The following is an 18511-nucleotide window of genomic DNA, read 5'->3' as shown; positions in this document are numbered from 1 at the left end:
TCTACCATTCCCCCTCCTCAACAAGACCAGAGGGTAGAAAATACAACAAAAAAGCTTGTGGGTCAAGATAAGGACAGAGCAATCACTCACCAATTACTGTCACAGGCAAAACAGACTCGACTTGGGGAAATTAATTTATTGTCAGTCAAAATCAGAGTACAATAATGAGAAATACGAACAAATCTGAAAAACACCTTCCCCCCACCCCTCTCTCTTTTTTTCCTGGGCTCATCTTCACTCCTGACTTCTCTACCTCCTCCTACCGAGCAGCACAGGGGGAGAAGGAGCGGGGGGTTACAGTCAGTTCATCACAAGTTGTCTCTGCTGCTCCTTCCTTCTTTGTGCTCTTCTTCTGTTCCAGTGTGGTGTCACTCCCATGGGGCTGCAGGTCCTGCCAGAAAACCTGCTCCAGTGTGGGCTCCTCTCCACAGCGTCACAGGCTCCTTCGGGTGAATCCGCCTGCTCTGGCGAGGGGTCCTCCATCGGCTGCAGGGTGCATATCTGCTCCGCCATGGACCTCCGTGGGCTGCAGGGGGACAGCCTGTGTCACCATGGTCTTCACTGCAGGCTGCAGGGGAATCTCTGCTTTAGGACCTGGATCACCACCTCCTTTTTCTTCTTCACTGACCTTGGTGTCTGCAGGACTGACAGCTTCTGCACAGCTTTTTTTTAGCCCTTCTTAAATATCACAGAGGTGCTACCAGCGTTGCTGGTTGGCTCAGCTTTGACCAGTAGCAGCTCCATCTTGGAGCTGGAACTGGCTGTGCCCAACATGGGGGCAAGTCCTGGTGTCTTCTCACAGAACCCACCCCTGCAGCCCCTATCCACTCCCCTGCCCCAGCTTGCCACACAAACTCACTACAACAGTGATCGGCTACTGGGCAGAGAGGGGGAATTGAAAAGTAAGGAAAGGGAGACAGAGAGAGACAGGGTGGGGAAATAGCAATGGGCTACAGGACAGAGAGGAGGAACTAATAAAAAGGAAGAGGGTACCAGACAGAGAGATGGATAAAAACAAATATTAGTGATGAGCCACAGGGCAAAAGGAAGAATTAAAAAACGGGACAGTGAGGTAGATGAGAGAGACTGAGAAATATCAAAAACACTGATGATCTAAAGGGGAGAGAGAGGGGAAATAAAGAATAGGGACAGGGAACAAGACAGAGAGAGAATAATAAAGACAAAAATGGGCTATGGGACAGTGAGGGAAGAAGTTAAAACATAGGGACAGGGACCTGGAACAAGAGAATCTAAGAAAGTAAAAGTGTATCCAGAATACAGGGCAGAGAAAGGAATTTAAAAATAGAGACACAGCATCAGACAGGTGAGAGCGGTGGGAATTGTGAAGGGCTAAAGGGCAGACAGGGAGGAATTAACAAGATTGGGATAAGAAGACAGACGGATAGATGGAGAAAGACAAAGTAGTGATGAGCTGCAAGGCAGAGACAGAGGATAAAAAAAAGAGGGATGGGACAGGTCAGAAGTGCAGAGAGAAAAAGAAAACAGAGGCAGAACAACAGAGAAAGAGGGGGACTTAGAGAACAAGAAAGGGAGAGGTACAGAAAAAAAAAACCAAAAAAATTAAAGCAGTGAGAGAAAGAGAAGGTGGGGGCAGGGAGAGACTGGGATGCAGAAGAGGGGTGACACAGCCCCAGGGGTCCAGGACTCACTGTACCTCCCGCTGTTGGAGCTGCTGGGAGAATTTGACAGTTCAGACATGTCTGTCTCTCTCTCCCTCTCCCTTCCTCCTCTGTAGCTGCACTCACTTGACTGTCATCCACCTAAGAGAATAGATTGGTGTCTTCCAGCTCTTACAATATGAGGCTTCCTAGAAACACAGCCTCACATGCACACACACTACATGCCTGTACCGTGGTTTTGGTTACGCATACAGACCCTGCTGTGCACACTGGTGATCGGACCTGCTGAGGACTACACTAGGAAGGATCCATCCTCACCTGGAGAGGCAGGCTATCTCCTGTCTGCAGCTAGTGGCTGGATCCTCTTTATTTTATTCTTCAGCAGCTTTACCTTTCTGTGGCCTCTCCAGCTTCAGCGTCAGCTTCTGCAGCTCCTGTCCACAGCCAGTAAGCGCTCCGCCTGTCCCTCTGCGCTCCCGCGCCGCAAGGAGAGGGAGGCCAGGCAGAGACAGCCCACGCAAGCCTGAGGCTGCTGCAGTCAACGGCATCCCCAGGGGACGAACGGACAACCGCACCCACAGCGTGGCCTCTGGGAGAGGGAAAGAGGCAGCAGTGACCGTTATTACCGCAGCTCGACCCTGGCCGGAGCCCCTCCTTCCGCAGGGGCTTCCGCAGACGCCGCTCGTTCCCCGCGCCGCTGCTAACGGCACCCCCGTTAAGGGAGACTCGAGACCACCGCAGGGCCAGCTTGCTGCCCTCGCGACAGGGCTCGGGGGCTGCCTGCGGCTACAGCGCAGGCTTCAGGGGAGGGGCTGGAGCTGGGGGCAGCCGCACGGGCCGAGCGGGGCCGGAGGAGCTCTGGCGACTCGGGCAGGCGCCCGCTGGCCGCGCCTGGGGGGTGCCCGCCTCCGTCCCCTCTTCCCTTCTACCGGCTCTCGGGGAACTCCCCGGCGCTGCCCTGGCCCGGCTCGCCTCCGGCGGACCGGCAGCCTGCCGCGGCGGCCGCTTCGCAGCTTCCCGTCCCGCCAGCCCCGGGCGGCCAGCGGGCAGGAGGCGCCCCCGCCCCCGCCGGAGGGGATCGCTCGCCTCACCCGCGGTCCCGGCGCTCGCCCGCTGCCGCCGAGACCCGCGCGCCGCCACGCTGCTCCCGGTGACCGCGCATGCGCCGGAGGGGCCGGAGCCGGCGCGCGAACGCCGGGCTGCCCCACGCGCAGGACGGCGCATGCGCCCGGGAGGGCTGGTCGGGGAGCGGGCGCAGCGGGAAGCCCGCGGAAAACCACGCGAAACCGGCAACGCTCCTGAGTCTGACCTGGTCGCACTCCGGGGGCCGCGGCGGCGGCAGCAGCGAGGACTACGCCGCGCCCGAGAGCCACGCGGCTGCCCGGCCGCCGAGTCCGCGGAAACTACAGCTCCCGGCATGCCCCGAGGGGACGCCGCTTCCGTTTCCGCCCACCCCCACGCCGGCGCAGCCGCAGTCCCCGCCGAGCCCCCAGCGCCGCTCCGGGCAGCTCCGGCGCGCTCCCCGCCGCCGGCTCCGGACGGTCCCCGCCGCCGGCTCCAGCACGGCGCGGTACCCCCCGCCCGGCTCCGGGCAGCGCCCGCCGCCGCCGCTCCGGCACGGCACGGCACGGCGCGGCACCCCCCGCCCGGCTCCGGGCAGCGCCCGCCGCCGCCGCTACGGCACGGCACGGCACGGCGCGGCACCCCCCGCCCGGCTCCGGGCAGCGCCCGCCGCCGCCGCTCCGGCACGGCACGGCGCGGCACCCCCCGCCCGGCTCCGGGCAGCGCCCGCCGCCGCCGCTCCGGCACGGCACGGCACGGCGCGGCACCCCCCGCCCGGCTCCGGGCAGCGCCCGCCGCCGCCGCTCCGGCACGGCACGGCACGGCGCGGCACCCCCCGCCCGGCTCCGGGCAGCGCCCGCCGCCGCCGCTCCGGCACGGCACGGCACGGCGCGGCACCCCCCGCCCGGCTCCGGGCAGCGCCCGCCGCCGCCGCTCCGGCACGGCACGGCACGGCGCGGCACCCCCCGCCCGGCTCCGGGCAGCGCCCGCCGCCGCCGCTCCGGCACGGCACGGCACGGCGCGGCACCCCCCGCCCGGCTCCGGGCAGCGCCCGCCGCCGCCGCTCCGGCACGGCACGGCACGGCGCGGCACCCCCCGCCCGGCTCCGGGCAGCGCCCGCCGCCGCCGCTCCGGCACGGCACGGCACGGCGCGGCACCCCCCGCCCGGCTCCGGGCAGCGCCCGCCGCCGCCGCTCCGGCACGGCACGGCACGGCGCGGCACCCCCCGCCCGGCTCCGGGCAGCGCCCGCCGCCGCCGCTCCGGCACGGCACGGCACGGCGCGGCACCCCCCGCCCGGCTCCGGGCAGCGCCCGCCGCCGCCGCTCCGGCACGGCACGGCGCGGCACCCCCCGCCCGGCTCCGGGCAGCGCCCGCCGCCGCCGCTCCGGCACGGCACGGCCCCGCCCCGCTGCCGCTCCGCGCGTCCGGCACGGACCCCGCCGTCCTCCTCGGGGCTTTCCCCGGGACCCGCCAGGCGATTGCGCAAGCCCCGCCACGGGGCCCGGGCCCCCCGCGAGCCCCCAGGGCCCCGGCCCCCCCCCCCGGCCTCGGCACAGGCGGCCCCCACCTCCCCCGGGCCACCCCCGCCTGGGACGTTCGCGGTCCGAGGGGCGCCCGGCCCCGCTCACCTTCTCCCGAGGGGCAGCTGCAGCCCGGCCACCGCTCTGCTCTGCTCCACTCCTGCCTGGGCTCCCACCGGCCCCGCCACGGCCCCTCCCCCGGCAGCCCCCCCTTTCCAGGGAGGGGTCGTTGCCATCACCCTCACTGCCCGCACCTGGGGCTCCTCCAGCCCCGGTCTGCAGCTGTGGTACCGAAAGCCAGAATAAAACTCCACAACACCCATGGGAAGTTCAGAAGCAGGCGCTTCGTTTATGGAATGAAAGATGTCAAAGTAAGATGACTCTTGACGAGCTGTTCACTGGGGTAAAAATACAGATTTTAATACCCATCTTATATTAGTTCTAAGACTTGGCAATTGCCAGGTATCATCCTTTCGATTTACCCAGGTCCACCGTCGAGGCCACAAGGGAGATTTCTTCCAGAGAGAGGATAGAGTTATTAAGTCTAAAGTCCATTATTTGCTTTTGTCCTTCAGGAAGAGGTGAGTGGATCATGTATCATCACTAGTCACCCAAACAGTTAACCCTAAACTTTTCACCTGTCCTTTAATACAGTCAATTCCAAGCTAATTTTTTTCCATTATTAAGAGGGGACCCAGGATCATTTAAAATATTATTCTACTTTCTACAAATACATCCCCCATCTTAGAGCTTTAGCTACTAGAGAAAGTCTTTGGATTTTGGGGTCAGAGGAGTTGCAAGTCTAAACTTTCATACCCTTCTCTTTAGGGTGTGTGATTTTTCTCTCTTTGTCTAAACCAATCTAAATTTCCATAGATGGTCCTGACTCTGGGTGGATCTAACAAGGATCCTGGAACTCCAGTAAATTCCAAACATCGTTTTATATTTTAAATAGGATCCCAAGTTCCTTTTCGCACTTGTCTCTACGGTTTTGGCAGCTGACAGCCCCAAGGGGTGTTTGTACAAGTCTCTCCCGAAGGGCGATAAATTAATGCTTTTGTCCGTGAGGTGGATGCTTTGGTAATGTTATAATTCAAAATGCTATAATTCCTTCTTTCAAATTTAAAAAAATAATTGCCTTTTAAATCCATCCAATTTAATTTGCTAAAATGATTCTCATTGTTCTACGTCTTTTCTCAAGTTTTGGTTAAATTCAATGTCAGTATTCTCCACGGAACTAGATTTTCATCTGACTTTGGAATCGGAAGGCAGGCTGTTATCGAGGTTAAATTTTGTGTCTTTACAAAACTTTGAATCAATTCCAAAACTAGAATTTTTTTTTTTTAATCAAAATTACAGAAATGGTTAATGTCAAGATTAATAGCTCAAACAATAATTGTTTCATTTTGTTTATCTTGTGTTTAGAACCCCTCAAAAAAAATACGTAAACCCTATAACACACAAAAAGATTACTGCCCTTGACAATATTCCTAATAGCAACCCCAATATTATAAACTTTACACAATTGTTTTCCCAAATAGATAACGTGAAACTTACTTACAGGTTTTCAGTTTCAAAGGGCCAGTTTCTTTAGACTTCCAATTTCCTGTTGGTGCTTTCTTTAGTCTTGAATAATGAAGCCAAGGTTCTTCTCCCAGACCTTTACTGCTGTAAGTGTTGTTAAAATGACTCGATACGGTCCTTTCCACTTCTCAGTGATTTTATATATATTCAATCTCCTGGTCGGAAGGGATGCGCTGCTACGTCCAATTCTAAGGGTCCAGCTGCGGAGACATACTGACAAAGTTCTTGAAAAGAATTTCTTAAAGAAATCATAACACCTTTTAAAAACATATCTCCAAAGCCACTCAAGATACTCAGAACATAGGTCTCTTGATACGGTCTTTCATATAACATTGCATAATGGCTTAAATTTTCTTTCTCTTCTGGCTATACTCTGATTCTTAATAGAGCCATGGGTAAGGCTTTAACCCATGTGAGTGAGGTTTCCTGACAAATTTTACTCAACCGTTGCTTAAGGGTATACTTCATTCTCTTTCTCCCCCCCCCCCCCGCCCCCCCTTGCTTGTGGTCTATATGGGGTATGATAGTCTCAATCTATAGATAATACTTTGCTCAACTTGTCTCATCATCTTTGCTATAAAATGAGGGCCATTGTCAGATGACATTCTTACAGGCACCCCATATTTTGGTATTATCTCTTTGAGCAAGACTTTAACTACTTCTCTTGCTTTGTCGGTGCGACAAGGGAAAGCCTCGGGCCACCCAGTAAAGATATCAACTAAAACTAGGATAGATCCTTCTTTTCAAGGCAATTCTATAAAATCAATTTGCTAGTATTCCCCTAAAATTTTCCTTATTTAATAATTCCAAAGATAATCTTATTACTGATTTGGGGATCATTTTACGTATAAATTTCACATCCGCTTATAAATGTTTAAACAATCTTTGTCATATTTTACTTTCTGTTCCCCGATAGCCTTTGTTATGCTCAGCTCGGGCAGTTTCTCTTATTATTGTGGGCGGGACTATTATTTGACCTGTCGGTGTTACAGCCTGTCCTGTTTCATTTTGTTAGCCTGCAATCTAACAATTAATTCTTCCATCTTTTTCATTATAATTTTGAGTTTCTTTAGGCAATTTTATACTTTTCTCTGGAACTAGCGCTAGGATGCCTTTTTCTGCAGCCTCTTTAGCAGCTTTATCAGCCAGTCGGTTACCTGCGTTAGGAACAGTCTTACCTAACTGATGCGCTTTACAGCGCGTTATCGTGACTGCTGTTGGTTTTTGAACGGTTTCTAACAATTTCGGTATTTGTTCTGCATGCTGAATGGTGGTTCCTTGTGCAGATAACAGTCCTCTCTCTCTCCATATCGCTCCACGCGCACGTACTACTCCAAAAGCGTACTTTGAGTCTGTCCAAATGTTGACTCGCTTTCCTTGACTTAGTTCCAGAGCTCGAATAAGAGCTCTCAATTCAGCCTTTCGGGCAGATATCATCGAAGGCAAAGTTCGCAACGCAATTATCTCCTCGGTTGTTATTGTCTATCTCGATAAACGTTTTCCTTCACAGATGAAACCGCTTCCGTCGGTATAGAGTTCCCAGTCTGTTTCTTCTAGCGGCACATCTCAGAGATCCAGTCAGCTGGGGTAAACTCTTTCGATTGTCTGCGAGCAGTCACGTTCCAGTTCTCCTTTAACTTGATCAGTTGTTGAAAATGCAACAGGGTTAACGGTGATAGTAGTTCTTAAGTAAACATCATCTTGTTCCAGCAACACCACTCGGTATTTCAGCATTCTGCTAGGGGATAACCAATGCCCCCCTTTCTGTTTTAGCGCAACAGTTATCGTATGGGAAACGTACAGCGATCCTTTGTCCTCAGGAGAACTTACGAGCTTCCTGGATCAGTAGCGCAGTTGCAGCGACGGCTCTCAGACGACCAGAGCATCCCAGACTCACCTGATCTAATCGCTTCGAGAAGTAGGCCACAGCTCGCCCACTTGGCCCTAAATATTGGGCCGGGATGCCCAGAGCTATACCTCTTCTTTCGCGAGTGAAAAGTTCAAATGTCTTTGTGAGATCTGGCAGGCCTAGGGCTGGCACCCCTATTACAGCCTGTTTCAATTCTTTGAAAGTAGCTTTCTCGGCATCAGTGACGTGCGGAAAACAGACTCCACAGTCGGTGAGATTGTAAAGTAGGTATGTTCATTCGGCGCTGGGCAGCACGGGGGGTAGTCCCACCAAAGTCGTGCGCACCCGACTCGGCAGTTTGTCTCAAGTTTATACAGTCAAGTGTTACATATTCACAATACGCCTATACATATGCATGACCTATCCCCGCTTCCTATTAAAATTAGCTCCGAGAGGTCATTTCCATAGTCTCCTCTCAGCTGCGCTTGCGCAGTGCCTCTTTATGGTGGTCGTCTGGTGGTCGCAGAGATGAAGAGAGATGACTCCTCTTCGTCACCGCTAGTAACCTTTTTTCTTGCGCAGGCTCAGTGATTTCTTGGTATTCACCCAAGCCGCAAGACCGGTCTTAGCTGGCTCTTGGGGCCTGCTCCTGCTTCTTATCGGGAGCTGTCTCTACCTCATTGGCTGGTCCTTGGGACCAGCTCTTCTTATCAAAGACTGTCTTTGCCTCAGCTAATTTCAACAATGTAAGCGCTAAACATCATCTCTCATCCCCCTTTATTATGTCTACTGAGATTCTTTTGACTCCCCTTGTCTCAGTCCCCCCTTTTCTAGAAAATAGTAAATTCTTTTACTATATCTAATCCTAGTACTTCTAATACATTGTTTCCCTATCTAGCATCCTCTCAAAGTATTTGTTGGTCTCGAGTTTTCGTCGTAACTGATTCTTTTTCCACTCACTGTAAGAGTCTCCCCAAATATTATCAGTAATATTTAAGCAACGGCCAGTAATTAAGACCTCTTTAGGGTCAGGTACCTCCAGATCAAAGCTGGGTCCCCGCTGGGTATTTCCCTTTCCATAAAGGCATAATCCATTCCTGTCTGGCCCGTCTTTAATAAGAGATGTCCAGTTTGTGGTTGGGACTCCTAAAAAGGGGAGTTCCATGTTCCCCTGAGGAAGGGGATTACATACCCAACAATCTGATAAATTTAGTACTTTCGAGATACTCTCTGTCATATTTAAATAAGTATTTCGATCCCAAGCCTGCCCCTTAGGCAAGGTCCAACTCAGGAGCATGACAATCAATGTCTTACAAATTTGAGCTTCAAAGGTGCCTTTTCTTGTGAAGTCCATTGTCCTTTGGGTGCCTTCTTCACCCTAGTGTGATGGATCCAGGCGCTCTGTTCCTTGATCCTAATCGCGGTGAAGGAGGTAAGTAATACTTGAAATGGTCCTTCCCACTGCGGCTCCAGAGTTTTTTCTGTAAGAGGCTTTATATACACATAATCTCCTGGTTGTATATTATGTACAGGCCCATCCAAACCTCTCCCTCGAGTCCCTACCACATGCTTCCTGATTTTATTAAGTTGTTTACCTAATGCTACCATGTAAGAAGTCATAATTTCATCCCCCGCTTGTACAGACACCCCTCTCTGTATCCCATAGGGTTGTCCATACAGAATTTCAAAGGGGCTCAGTCCTTCTTTCGCCCTTGGTCTTGTTCGTATACGCAGAAGGGCTAAAGGGAGAGACTGAGGCCATGTCAAATTTGCTTCTTGTCCTAATTTCACAATTTGCTGTTTGATTAAGTGGCTCATTTTTTCCACTTGACCACTCGACTGGGGGTGATATGGAGTATGAAGCTGCCAATCTATACCCAAATGGCGGCTAATTTGTTGTACTATTTTTGAGACAAAATGTGGTCCTCTGTCAGAGGATATGGTTGCTGGAACCCCAAAACGTGGTATTATCCCTTGTACCAACATTTTAGTTACCTCCCGAGCTTTAGCCGTTCTTGCTGGGAATGCTTCTGGCCAACCTGAAAAGGTACCAGTTAGTACCGATAAATATCGATACCCCCCCTTTTCTTGGAAGTTCTGTAAAATCAATTTGCAATTGTTGTCCAGGCCCGTTCCCTTTTCCAATCTGGCCCATTTCCGGCTTTGGGGTATTTTTAGGATTAGTCTGGAGGCAAAGATCACACTGTTGAGTCACCTGCCTCACCGTGGTGTATAAATTTCTAGCCACAATTTCTCTTATCAAATGATTATACAGAGCCTCTGTTCCCCAGTGTCTTCTCCTATGTTCCTCCCGTATCAAATGCCATAATAAGCAAGAGGGAACGATCAGCTTTCCTTGTGGGGTATGAGCCCACCCCTCTTCATTATATGACCCTTCTAAATCTGTAATGAGCTTCTGATCTTCCTTGGTGTATTCTGGCTTACCTTCTAGGGAAATCTGCCTATCAGGAATTAAGGCCCCTTCCGTTTTTACCTTTGTTTTGGCCACTTGTTTTGCCTCTCTGTCCGCCAGCTCATTCCCTCTTTCCAAATCTGAGCTCACTTTCTGGTGTGCCTTAATATGCATAATTGCTACTTTCTCAGGGAGCTGGACAGCTTCCAGTAACTTCAGAATTTCTTCTGCGTGTTTGATATTTTTCCCTTGAGAACTCAATAGTCCTCTCTCCTTCCAAATTGCTCCATGTGCGTGTACAACTCCAAAGGCATATTTTGAGTCTGTATAAATGTTCACAACTTTGCCCTGGGCCAATTCCAGGGCGCGGGTTAGAGCAATTATTTCTGCCTTCTGTGCAGAGGTGTTCATAGGCAAAGCCCCTGATTCTGTTACCTCTTGGCTGGTGGTGACGGCGTATCCCGCGTGTCGATTACCATTTAGGACATAACTGCTTCCGTCTGTGAACCAAGTTTCCCCGTTTTCCATGGGGCTGTCTTTCAGGTCCGGGCGACTGGCGTATGTTGCTTCGATGGTTTCCAAACAGTCATGATGTACCGGTTCTCCTGTGTTCCCGCTGAGAAAAGAAGCTGGGTTGACAGTGTTAGTGACTACAATCTCCACATCATCCTGCTCTACCAATATAGCTTGATATCTCAGGAATCTTTGCGGAGAGAGCCAATGTCCACCTTTCGCTTCCAGTACTGCTGATACTGTGTGAGACACCAAAACAGTAATTTTCTGGCCCAGAGTAAACTTTCGGGCTTCCTGTATATTCAATATCACAGCCGCAACCGCCCGCAGGCATCCAGGCCAACCTTTTGCAGTCGTGTCTAACTGCTTAGAAAGGTAGGCAACTGCCCGTCGATACGGACCCAGGTTTTGTGCTAATATTCCCAGGGCAATGCCCTGCTTCTCGTGGGAGTAAAGAAGAAACGGCTTACTCACATCTGGGAGTCCGAAGGCCGGGGCCGACATCAAAGCCTTTTTCAGTAGCTCAAAGGCTCGTTCGGGCTCCTTGTTCCACTCAAGGTGTTTCTGCTCAGTGGCTGTCAATGCATACAGTGGTTTAACAAGCAATCCATAATTATAGATCCACAATCGGCACCACCCCGTCATTCCAAGACAGGTCCGTAACTCTTTTACTGTCTGAGGTCTCCGAGTTTGGCATATTGCCTCTTTACGGGCCTGTCCCAAAGTTCTTTGTCCCGCACTAATTTCATAGCCCAAATAATTCACTTTGCGTTGCATTACCTGTGCCTTTTTCTTGGGTACCCGGTACCCCTGGAGTCCCAGGAAATTCAACAGACTCACTGTCCATGTCATACAATCTTTCTCTGTTTTGGTGGCGATCAGGATATCATCCACATACTGCAACAGCTTCCCTTCCTCAGACGGGCTTCCCAGGATTCTAAGTCTTTTTGCAAGCTGATTGCCAAAAATGGTAGGACTATTCTTAAATCCTTGTGGCAACACCGTCCAAGTGAGCTGGGTCTTTCGACCACTCTTGGGGTTTTCCCATTCAAACGCAAATAATTTTTGGCTGGCTTCATGGAGGGGGAGGCAAAAGAAAGCATCCTTCAAATCTAAAACAGTAAACCAAGTCAATTCAGGTGTTAATACGGTCAACAGGGTATATGGGTTCGCCACTACCGGGTAAAGATCTTCAGTTATCTTATTCACCGCCCGTAAGTCTTGGACCACCCGATATGACCCATCGGGCTTCCGACCAGGTAATATAGGGGTATTGAATTCAGACTAACATTCTTTTAATAATCCCAACTGCAAAAATTTTTCTATCGCCGGCCGGATTCCTTCTCTGTCTTCCTTCTTTGGGGGATATTGTTTAATTCTTACCGCCTTTCGGCCTTCCTTGATCCTAACTTCAACAGGTGGAGCACTTTTCGCTCTTCCAGGTGCATCGGTAGCCCATACCCCCGGGTACACTTGGTTTAAGATGTCCTCGTTAATGCTTCCTTCTAGGGGGGAGACTGGTTAAGCTTAGGCTCAATATTTGAATATATTGCTGATCTTTTACCTCCAGAGTAATTTCTCCCTTTTTGAATACAATTTTTGCTCCCAATTGTTCCAACAAGTCCCTTCCCAAAAGCGCCTTTGGGGAGTTGGGCAGATATAAAAATTTATGAATGCCCCACTGTTTTCCTAATTTATATTCTAAAGGTTTACAAAAATATGCCTTTTCACTTTGGCCAGTCGCTCCTTTCACCATGACATAATCATCTCCCAGGGGCATCAAAGCTTGATTCAGAACCGAGTATGTTGCTCCTGTACCTACCAAAAATTCTACCTCTTGTTGTGTTTTCCCTAGCTTACTTATAACCAGTGGATCCGCTAGGGTAGATTCCCCAGGTTCCCGTCAATCTCCCTTCACGTGGGCTACCGTTCTTCCTGTTTGAGCCCTCTGATCCTCCTTGTTCCTTGGGCATTCCTTTTTCCAATGACCGAATTTCTTACACAAAGCGCATTGATCCTTGCCCAGTCAGGGCAAGTCTCGTCTAGGCCCTCTTCCTCTTTCTTCCTGGATAACAGCCATTAATTTCCTTTGCCCTTGCCTATATCCTTCCTCTCTGTTACTAAGTACTCTCCATGCTTCACCCAACAATAGTTCTAAATTCCTACTCTCTGTAGGCCGTAATTTCTGAAGTTTGCGCCTTATATCCCTTGTAGATTGACCCAAAACCAGGGAGACTAATTGTTGTATTCCTACCTCTGACCCAGGATCCAGCGGTGTGCTGCGGCGCATTACATCCCTCAATCGATCCAGGAATTCAGATGGAGACTCGGAAGGACTCTTTAACTGCATATAAAGCTGACCAATTTATAGTTTTGGGGATTGCTCTCTCTATTCCTTTTGTAATCCACTCCTGATACCCCTGCAATCTTTCCATATGTGCAGATCTAGTAACATCTCACTTTGGGTCTTGGAGAGGGAAATATTCCTTAATGTCCCCTCCTGTAATCTTATAATGATCTTCAGCAAGGTTCCCTGCTGTTTTTAAAATCAGCTGTTTCTCTGTCTCAGTCATATATTCCAATAATAGCTGTATATCCTTCCAATCAGGGTTATGCTGTTTTACAGTAAATTGGAAATGCTCAGTTACACCTATCGGATCTCTCCTATAATCTTTTGCAACCTTTTTCCATTCCCCTAGGTCAGCAGTAGAAAAGGGTACTTTGATTAACATCGTCCCACCATCCGGCCCCACCGCCTCTCGGAGAGGTACTTGTAAAGCTGTTGGGGTAGTTTTCTTCCTAGTACGGGAAGATACAGGGCTGGTCGCGGGGCTCGGAGTTCTATCCGAGTCTGCATCCTGTTCCTGTGGTCGAGGGGGAGGCTTAAACAAATCAGTTAGATCTTGGTCTGGTGCCTGATGGATTTTATTTGTCTTTGTACATCTTTGTCCAATGCTACATGCCGAACGACACCGCCTCAGTTTACCTCTAAACTCCTTGTTGTTCTCTCGCTCAAGTGCAAGCACCATGGGGTCCTGCGGGGGTACCATTCCGCAGTCCCTTTGCCACTCCGGATGATCTCGGAGGGTGAAAAACATGTCTGCATACGAAACCTCAGCCCATTTTCCTTCTCTCCTTAAAAACAGCATTAGTTGTAATAAAGTATTATAATCTATTGACCCATTAAGTGGCCACTTAGCATCACCTTCTAACTTACGCAACGGCCACCGCTGATTGCAATATTTAATAAGGTTCTTTTTACTTTCCGTACCTCCGGTCCCAACAATATCTTTCCAGTGGGCAATTACACAACCCAGAGGACTCTTCCTCAATACTCCTCCTTGATTGTTTCCCATTTTAATACTCTTCCTAATAATTCTTAAGTTTGATTTTGGCTTCTCCTTTTAATAAGCTTCTATGCAAATCGTTCCTTACACTTCTTTATAGTCTTCCCCCAGTTTCCCTCCCACACGTCCCAAATTTCTGGAATTAAATTTTCCTTTACGCACCAATCTCACTATTTCGGATTCTTAGCGAACTCTTTCCCAATCATAAAAGCGTGGAATTTGGGGAAAACACTCAAGGCAGTCTAGTTTCCGTCTGCTAGATGTACAGTACCACCTTCTCCCGCAAGATTTACACTTCAACAAAACCCAAGCCGGATGCTAATTGCTATATAGTCCAGTTACAAGCCCACATACAAAGCAGGGAATCGCCCCTATTAATACGTAAAGACGTTCACACATTAATAAACATACATACACCTATAAATTTCAACATATCATTTCCACACACCCACACAAAATCTTTAACGTAAATTTCCAAACATTCACATCACACAATCATCGCTCCAGTTGACAACCTTTCAGCAGCTGCAAAAATAAACCAAGCACAATTGCGAGGGGGTGCGCCCACCCTTCTCCTGCCTCTTATATACCAGTCATCGACAGGTCCGTCCTGGCTCCCGATACTGGGATGCAGCAGTCACCCCGGATTTGCTCGATCTACCCCCAAGATCGCTAGCGGCCGCTCTACCGGTCAGGAAATCCCCCCTTACCATACAGGGTACCCTCCTCCCATACAGGGACTACGCTGCACGCCAGACGTCTCTGCGCGATTTACCAGCTGCCCCGGCCCGTATTTCTACAGGCTACATTTGTAAGCATACCGTTTAGTCCGCGGCTTCAGGAGGTTGTCGTCTGCTCCCGCGGTGAGCGGCTGGCAGCGGAGGCTCCTCCGAGGAAAGTGCTCGGGGCGCGCCGAGGGGCGTCCGCTCCGCAGTCGGTCCCGCGGCCGAGCAGAGAGTCTCCTGGCTGGCTCGCCAAACTGACGTGCGGAAAACAGACTCCACAGTCGGTGAGATTGTAAAGTAGGTATGTTCATTCAGCGCTGGGCAGCACGGGGGGTAGTCCCACCAAAGTCGTGCGCACCCGACTCGGCAGTTTGTCTCAAGTTTATACAGTCAAGTGTTACATATTCACAATACGCCTATACATATGCATGACCTATCCCCGCTTCCTATTAAAATTAGCTCCGAGAGGTCATTTCCATAGTCTCCTCTCAGCTGCGCTTGCGCAGTGCCTCTTTATGGTGGTCGTCTGGTGGTCGCAGAGATGAAGAGAGATGACTCCTCTTCGTCACCGCTAGTAACCTTTTTTCTTGCGCAGGCTCAGTGATTTCTTGGTATTCACCCAAGCCGCAAGACCGGTCTTAGCTGGCTCTTGGGGCCTGCTCCTGCTTCTTATCAGGAGCTGTCTCTACCTCATTGGCTGGTCCTTGGGACCAGCTCTTCTTATCAAAGACTGTCTTTGCCTCAGCTAATTTCAACAATGTAAGCGCTAAACATCATCTCTCATCCCTCTTTATTATGTCTACTGAGATTCTTTTGACTCCCCTTGTCTCATCAGTCCAATCCATTGTTTGAGGTTTTGAGCTGCTCCTATAAAGGTCGGACCAGCAAGCCACAACTGATAATCTACAGGTGACACCACGCAACCATTCCCGGAAATGCTCGTCATTAATTTGTTAGTCTTAGGTTCGGGGAGACGACAAATTGCCTCTTTGCTCTCAGTTCCTAATTGTCTCTGTCCTTTTAGGATTTTAAAACTCAAATAAGTTTTTTCTTTCTGGGTTATTTGGGTTTTTTCTTTTGACACTCGCTATCCACTGATTCCCAAAAAGTTCAAAAAGTTAACAGTTAACTTTGTGCTTTGTTCTTCCATCTCAGCTACAATTAACAGATCATCCATACATTTCAACAAGATTTCTTGATTATTTTCTTTCTTCCAAAGCTCTAATTCTCGTGCCAATGGATTTCCAAAAATGGTAAGACTATTCTTAAAGCCTTGAGGCAAGACTGTCCATGTATATTGTGTTTTTCTCCCAGTCTCAGGATTTTCCCATTCAAAAGCAAAAAGCTCTCGACTATTGGGATCCAAGGGAATACAGAAAAAGGCATCTTTTCACTCTTAACACTGTGAACCATTCTTGTTTCTCTGTTAGGGTTTTTAACAAAGTATAAGGATTTGCTACTACCAGATGAATATTTTGTACTATTTGATTTATTGCTCTGAGGTCTTGAACTAATCTATAATCTTTTTCATTAGCCTTTTAACAGGCAAGATCGGGGTGTTATATTTGGATTCACATTCTATTAACAATTTATATCTTAAAAATTTTTGTATTATCAATACTAACCATTTCCGGCTTTCCAGTTTTAGGGGGTATGGCTTAATTCTTAGCGGATTCGATCCTGGCTTTAAATCAAGTCTCACAGGTTCTGCTTTTTGGATTTACCGGGAACTTCCCAGTCCAGACGATTGGAATTACAGCATTATACTTTGACTGGTATGATCTTCTGCTTTCGGTCACCATCCTGTAACAACAAAGCCACTGCTTCGATACATTTAGTTTCTGGAATTAAAATTTTAATCTCTCCATTTTTTATTTTAATTTCTGCCTCTAAGTTCTCCAATAGATCTCCCCTTAACAGGAGTTTAGGAGAATTTGGCACATACAAAAACTGCTGGGTGACCCATTGCTTTCCTAATTTCATTGTTAAAGATTTAAAGAAGGGTCTAGTTTCTCGTTCACTTGTTGCACCAACACCACCAATTTCTTCAAAACTTAACTCTCCCTCTAAGGTATTTAAAACTGAAAAGGTGACTCTCGTGTCAATTCAAATTCAATTTTCTGTTCTCCCAGCTTAGCTGTTACCAGAGCTTCTGCTGGGAGACTCCCCTCCGGTCCCCGTCAGCTACGTTCACTTAAAAAGAACAAATCTACGTATGGCACTTCATTCCATTTACTCTCTCTCCTACAAAACAACAGTAATTGCAATATAGTATTATAACTCAAAGTGCTGTTTGTTTCCCATTTTTCCTGCAATTCACCCCAGTGTGCCAATAAACATCCCAATGGTGATGTTTTTGGTATCTTTTCATCAGCAGTTCTATTTCCTGCACTCTTATTCTTAAACAATTTTGCTAATGCCTTTATACTTACATACATTCAAATACCAAATACCAAACAAACGCAAATGACAGTTGTCCCACATAATACACAAAGTCCAACCCAGCAATAGCTTTTGCTTATGACTTATGGGCAGACGCCTAGGCTTCCAATGCAAACGGGTACCCTCCAAGCCCCAACCCTGCGAAGCTTTTGCCACACCTCACGGGCAGGCTTTCCAAACAAATTCCAAAGAAGCAGCGCCTTACCTATTTTCCGGGGAACGCTGCGAGGAGCTTTGTGAGTCGAGGGTCATGGTTCTCCCTGAGAATACCTCAGTGCCAGCCAGAGCTTGATCAACACTCGATCTCGTCTCACTCGCAAGGTCCCATCTGGGTCGCCAAAACCGTTACGAAATCCGGAATAAAACTCCTTAACACCAATGTGAAGTTAAGAAGCAGGCACTGTGTTTATCGCAGCGCTGGGGACATGGGGGATCACTCCTCCAAAGGCGTTTCCCACTTAGTATCAAAATCCATCAGCTTTTACAGACTTTTTCTGTCAGGTCATTGTTACATAAGCTCTTTACATAAAAATACATACTATGCTCGTTCTTAAATTTAACCTTTATAATGATTGGTCCTTTGATTATATAACCTTATCAATATTCTTATTTAAAAACAATCATTGGTCAGTTACACTTAGCTCTACTGACTGGAATCTTCGATACTCAAATCAAGATGGGAAGGGTAAGGGGGTTTCCAAGCAGCAAACTGGTGTCCACGACGGTTTCCTTAGTTTCTTGAAGCAGAACGTAGAAAAACCAGTAACTTCCTGGTGAGGTTTCTAGGGTTAGCTATTTCAAACTTTAACAATATTAAGGCTCCTAGAGTCACACGTAACACAGTTCCTAAAGTTTCTATGGCTACGTTTCAAACTTAACAATCCTATACATTATGCTTCACAATTTTACTTCTTAAGCAAACCTAACTCTTCTATGTGATTAAGTTTTGATTTCTTTACCAGAATATTTGCAACAGCTGGAGCCCAGCAGGAATGGGGGGGCATGGCCCGACTCCCCCAGCACCTCACCTCCTCCTCCCCTGGGCTCCCTCTTGGCCCCTCGCCCCGTGCAAAGGGAGCGCAAACGCAGGCCGGAGGGCAAAGGGGACGGACGGCCAGTGTTTATTCAGTCAGTTGCGTGCCTAACGAGTCCTGCCAGCGAGTCTGCTCCGGGGCTTGGGGCCCCCCCGACGCTCCCCCTGCCCCTGGGACACCTCTGATAGCATATTTCCATACATTCTGTATGGCACGTCTAAATATTTGGATGGTTTTAATATTTTGTACCAGCCGTGGAAACTGGTTTGCTGCTAGGTGACTGTAAAAGTGAGATTTGGTAAATAATTATTAGAAATCTTACACTAACACTATGATTGAAACAATAGACAAAAGTATAGCCAAGCAATTAACTAGCAGAGG

General features: G+C 49.2%; 1 long non-coding RNA gene across 2 annotated transcripts; it reads right to left on the bottom strand.

The window, feature by feature from the left end:
• Positions 1 to 294: 294 nt before the first annotated feature.
• On the bottom strand, positions 295 to 2375 carry LOC128153892 (uncharacterized). 2 transcript variants are annotated; one of them, XR_008239139.1, is made up of 3 exons: positions 1959 to 2375; positions 1676 to 1781; positions 295 to 654 (listed from the first exon to the last, which is right to left on the bottom strand). It is a non-coding gene; the product is annotated as an uncharacterized LOC128153892 (long non-coding RNA). The 2 variants fall into 2 exon arrangements; XR_008239138.1 differs by having other exon boundaries at positions 295 to 568.
• Positions 2376 to 18511: the final 16136 nt, after the last annotated feature.

Source organism: Harpia harpyja, chromosome 18 (genome assembly GCF_026419915.1).
Source record: "Harpia harpyja isolate bHarHar1 chromosome 18, bHarHar1 primary haplotype, whole genome shotgun sequence".
NCBI lineage: Eukaryota > Metazoa > Chordata > Aves > Accipitriformes > Accipitridae > Harpia > Harpia harpyja.
The sequence above is the reverse complement of the archived record's forward strand: the minus strand, read 5'-3'. Positions and strand labels throughout refer to the sequence as shown.